A 5,524-nucleotide genomic window follows, 5' to 3' on the forward strand; every position below is an offset into this window, starting at 1 on the left:
AAGCATCTCTTGCTTTTAGGTTGGTGTTCAGACACTGGGCCACTCCAGCTTTTGTGGACTCCAGATCCCATCAGCCCCAGCAAAGAAAAACTGCCAGTGTTCAGGTATATCAGGTGTTACAGCCCAGCAGTGTCTATTCTGCCTCTGTTTTGGCAGTGAAGAAGTAACCTTCTGTCAGTAACTCAACTGTTATCGGAATTCTGTGTTAGAACCGTGCTGCGGGCACAGAAGTGTAGTTTCTTTTCAGAACAAAGATCTTGATTGTGAACAATATGTAAAAAGAGTTATTGGATAACCCAGCTGAAGAGGAGTAATTTAAGATGAGTGCTTTACAGTTTGGTCTTAGCCAAGATGATGGTGTTGCAAGCACACCTGACTCTGAACCTACGTTGGATGCGCCTGTGGCACTTTCCTTTGCCTCACTGCTCTTTAAGATTTGAGGAGGGAATTGGTCTGGGGAGCACCTGAAAAATGAACTGTATCATGGTCAAGGTTGCTCATTCTAATTTTGCTTGGGAAGGTCGAATTATGGAGGCCCTAGAATCCTTTTCTTTGATTTGGCTTGTGCTTGAATGACTTGCAGGAATGCTATGGAGTGTATGTGTGTGTTTTAAATGCCCCTTGCAACTTTGTGCCAGCTTGTGGGACAAGGTCGAAGGACACGCGAGAGATTTATGAAGACAGGAGAGCTGCCAGAACAAAGTCTGTTCCCTGTGGGGCATTGAGAAAGGAAATCTCTCAGATATGATGCGCACCAGTGCCTTCCCTAGTGTTGCTGTTCCTGGCGGGGGAAGAGGGAGAGAGCAACCCACTCACCAGGTGTAACAGATGCTTGTTTAACAAGGCAGTCTGCTGTTGGGGAGGGAAGGGGGGTTAGGCCTGAGTCATCCAGCAGTTCAATAGGTGCTGATTAATTTGTTGGCGGTAGGCGAGAGCCCCACGCAAGGCGTATGGGGAGGGAGAGGAATATATCGGTGCAGAGAAGTCAATAAACAAAATCAATGAGCTGCGGCTGGAGGGATTAAGTAGCCTTTGGGAGAGCAGCACAGCGTGACTCTATTAGCCCTCTGCTGGTCTTCCAGGAATTCCATCCTCACCACCGCCAGGCCTTTCCCTTAAAACAGATGCAGCCAGGACAAGTGGTGGAGCTGCTTCTGTGGCGGTGTCCGTCTGGCGCCAGAGTCGCATGTGGACAGTGGGGCTGTGACCAGCTGAAGGGAGCGGCTGACCAGGGGACCTCTGTCTCCCCTTTGTCTTGCACAGGGCTTCCCAGAAAACACGGGGCCTTGCTTGCTCTGCAGCAGGTTGAAGGAGTCATCCTGGCAGGGGCTGCCCTGGGAGCCATGAAAGAAACCCTCAGCTCCTGTTCTACACCTGCATTCCCATGGATCCCCCCCCCCACTGTCACCCCCTCAAGCCAAGAAGGGCTTTGGGGCTCCGGTAGCAATCAGTATGCAAAAGGGTCTTGTAGCACCTTTGAGACTAACTGAAAGAAAGAAGTTGGTAGTGTGAGGTTCAGTAGACTTGAGCCTACTTCCTTACATGCATCTGAGGAAGTAGGCTAAAGTCTATGAAATCTGATACCTCTGAGGAAGTAGGCTCAAGTCTACGAATGCTCATGCTGCCAACGTCTTTCAATAAGTCTCAAAGGTGCTACAAGATCCCTCAGCCTTCCCACTCCATATATTTCTTCATTTAATGTGAAGATTAGGTTTAGGCTCGCTGCTTCTCATGGCTCCTATTCCAATGAAATGAAAGCATGCCAGATAGATTGACCAGTTTCTAGGTCATATTAGGCCCCCATCTGGAAGGATCACCCCTTCCATCCTAGTGCTTATATCATGATTTGTGCCCAATGTGGCCTTTGTGGCACCTCCTTCTGTGGCACCTCTTTGTATCCATCTGCAGACGCCATGCCAAAGAGGCATGTTGACACAGGCAGCCTGTCCATCCTGCCCAGACTCTCTTGAAGTGTGAATGCAACTGCTTGGTGGCTATGGAGGCATAATCCTTAGCTATTCGCATCTCCCTAATGAGGTGTGAATTCACATCCCCTCCTCCTTCTTTACCCGGCTCTGCTGAATGCTTCAGAATATGTCAATGCCAATACTCTGTTCTTGCATCTCTGTTCTTGCTTTGTTTAAAAGCGGGGAAGCTATGATTGGCTGGTTGGAAGTTGTTTTCCTGGGCCTTTCCACTATATTTGTGTGCAGACAAAGGAGGGGGGCACTTTTGTCTCCGAGTTGCCTGGAGGCATGTATGCCACTTGGAATTCACTTTAGTATTATTTGGGCTTGGAGTGTGTGTGTGTGTGTGTGTGTTGTCAAACTATGCCACCTCAACTTGACATGTACAGACTCCCATTGATTTCTATTAAATTTTATCAAAATAGTGGGGAAGCCTTCCCCATCTCTTGGAGAGATGTCATCGGGATAACTTACGGGAGATAAAAATAAGTTGCCCCATTCCTTGGAAATAGCTGCAAGCAATGGCTTTAGTGGTTCTAACAAGATAATCAATGTAAACGCAGAGAACAATTGGTATGTGCTTAGACCAGCCATTGAGCGTGGTGGTCAATTTGAAAGGACGGTCTGGATGATCCCAGAGTAATTGTTCTAATCCAGATGTCAAAAGCAGACTTTGTGACGAAATGGTTGCTTGCCAGGCCTTTGCTTGCCTCCAGCCAGCTGCCTTAACCATTCAGGCCACAAGCGGAAGACTACTTCCAGTCCCTGGACAAGCATGGCCTTGGCATCAGCAAAACCAGTCTGGCACTGAAGTGATGCTGTATTTCTCTCCTCATGGGTTCAGATTTGCCACTGCAGCTCTGACCTTTGACTGGTTGTTCCTTGGCTGATCCCCAGGGTCCAGTTCTCCTTTAAGAACCACTTCTTGCCTTCGAATACAAGGGGCATGACCGGGCCTTTAGTGCCCTGCAAGATACAGATTTTTCTCTCCAGAAAATCCAGATCTTTTCTAAAGCTATCTTGAACTCTGGACTCTTTCCTAAAATGCTGGAGAATTGATCTGGGCTCAGTGGAGTGCTGATATCAGGTTTGCCAACTATCCCTGATAGTTTTTCCTGTTCCTCGTACAGAAGGATGCTTCGACAAAACCTGGGCTGGTGCTGAAAGTGGTATTATTGAAGAAATCAGGTCCTTGTACCACTGCAATCTTCCTGCTGCACAACTTCACTACTAGACTGCACCTTATCTCCAGTGATGAATGGAAGGACTTTGATTCTCCGCTAAATTCTTAAGCCTCCCAAATATTATTATACAATGGACCCTTGTTATTTGCTGGCGTTTGGTTCCAGGACCCCCCATGGATAACAAAATCCGTGGATGCTCAAGTCCCATTAAATATAATGGCATAGCAAAATGGTGTCCCTTATATAAAAGGGCAAAATCAAGATTTGCTATTTGGAATTTAGAATTTTTTGAATATTTTCAGTCTGTGGGTGCTTGAATCCGTGGATAAAAAAACTCAGTGGATAAGGAGGGCCAACTGTATTAATCATTTTGCCCATGTTATATATTTTTGAGAACAATAGAATAGGTGCGAGAGGTATCTTGGGTTGAATGCGCAGACATACGCACATGCACACCCCTTTTAAAAGCACTGCTGGAAGCGTCTTGACTGAGGAGAGGCCAATTTCTTTAGGTCGCTTTCCCTGTGCATGTTAATGAACAAAAGGCGAGCAATTACCAAATAAGCTCCTCGTTTAAAATAGTCGCTCAAGACGCCGGCTTCGCCAACACAAATAAGAAGGAGGAGCAGCAGCGAGCAGCTTGACGATCTGCCCTGGCTTGCAAGCAAATGGTTTTAAAAGATCTTCCGTAGGCCGAGTGGATAATATCCACAATTATCCAATAGTGGTTCATTAGGAAGAGGATTACTTCATTGTGGCGGAGCCGCTTGTGACAGCGAGAGTGACAGGAAGCACTTGAATAGCATTATGATTAATAAGCAGCTGAGGCTCCGTGTGGACCGCCTGCCGAGGGGACACGGCTTTTGCTCGCTTGGGGCATTCCCTTTGAAGACAAACCTGATTAGAGCTGGATGCAAATGGTGGGCAAAGAAAGAGGAGGAGGAGGAGGAGGAGGAAGAGGAAGAACAAGAGAGGTAGTCTTGGTGCTCTACCTGAGAGTGGCAGCAAAGGGGATGCTCTCCTTAGGCCTCTCCTGGGCATCTTTGGGTTGAGGGTCCAAGCACCAAGCCTGAGGAAGGAAGAGGCCTGAACTGGACCCTGGCATCTCCTATCTGCTTCTCTTTTTGTGTCCGCTTTGGAAAACAGAGCTTGGGAAGGCTATTTGTTTTGAACTGTAATACCCAGCATCCCTCCCAAATGGCATAGCCCCTTGCTCAGATTGACTAAGGGAATCTTACAGAAGCATTTTCTTGGGATGAAGGTGATTGTAAGTTCTCACTGTTGCATAGCTTTGTGTTGTTTTTCTGTTCTGTATAGGTGCGATTTGACATGGCCAGCCCCATGAATTGGTTGCATTTAGTTGGTTGGCTTTCTGAATGAAGAAAGCAGGCTCAGCATTGTCAGAAACCACCGAAGGTCAATTCTCCTAACCCTCCCTCCGACCCACAGCAGATGCCACAGGTTTATCCATAGCCTGCCTTTGGTTGTCCAGCAGATGCCTCTAAAACCGTGTGGCATTTCTGCAGAGCCTGCATAAAACATTCCCCGTGTGACAGAGCAAAGTGTCTCTGCTGGAACCAAAAGGGATATGAAAACCAACAGGGCTCTTACATAAGAATTCAGATCTTCCTATAGGGTACCCAAGGTTATCACGAATTAATCTTTGAGTTAGGCAAACATATCGCAGCTTACACAACTGTGTTACAAAAGCCTCTGCTGTTGGTGGAAGAGTTTGTGGCCACTTTGCTCAAAAGGGGTAGCCCTCCTTGCTCTTCCTTCTTCGATGGTGCTGTGAGTTTCTCTATCCAATACTGGCGGATTAGGAATGCTAGCCCCATTTTGGGTACACTGAATACTAGTTCAATGAGAGTCAGACTCCTTTAGCAGAGAAATGCGCTGAATCTCTTGCGTATCCTCCTGAGACTAACTTCAGTAAAACAAGGCTAAAAGGTAGTATTCCATTTATATAACTGAAAACTTTGAATCACGCATTCTAAACATATAGACATGGCTTGCCTGAGGCCTAAAGGAAATTTTGGGTAACAGAGGAGCTCACTCATCAGGAAAGAAAGAGGGAGGGAAAAGTCTCAGTGTCACCACAGACAGCTGGGAGTTTCTGGAATCATATGGTTTGGTTGCCTAGGTACATTGATTATTGATGACCATGCCCTATAATCGATAGTTGAGCTTTGGGAAAGCTTGGAAACCAGGATAGGAGAGAGGCATGCAGGGGAGCATTATGTTGCCTAAATTCCCCCCTGGTCTAACAGCAGCTGTTCCCATAAAGCCTGTCAGAAGCCAGGAATCCAGCACAAGATACGTTTGTAGAAACTGAAGTATAATTCAAGTCTAAGTTATACCTAAGTACTGATA

General features: G+C 46.7%; 1 protein-coding gene across 2 annotated transcripts in view; it reads left to right on the top strand.

Annotated features, from left to right (window-relative positions):
* Nucleotides 1-5,524, top strand: part of NEK6 (NIMA related kinase 6) — a 56,247-nt gene that overhangs the window by 45,396 nt on the left and 5,327 nt on the right. The gene's annotated exons all lie outside the window — the stretch shown is intronic.

Source organism: Sceloporus undulatus, chromosome 7, assembly GCF_019175285.1.
Source record: "Sceloporus undulatus isolate JIND9_A2432 ecotype Alabama chromosome 7, SceUnd_v1.1, whole genome shotgun sequence".
NCBI classification, from domain to species: domain Eukaryota; kingdom Metazoa; phylum Chordata; class Lepidosauria; order Squamata; family Phrynosomatidae; genus Sceloporus; species Sceloporus undulatus.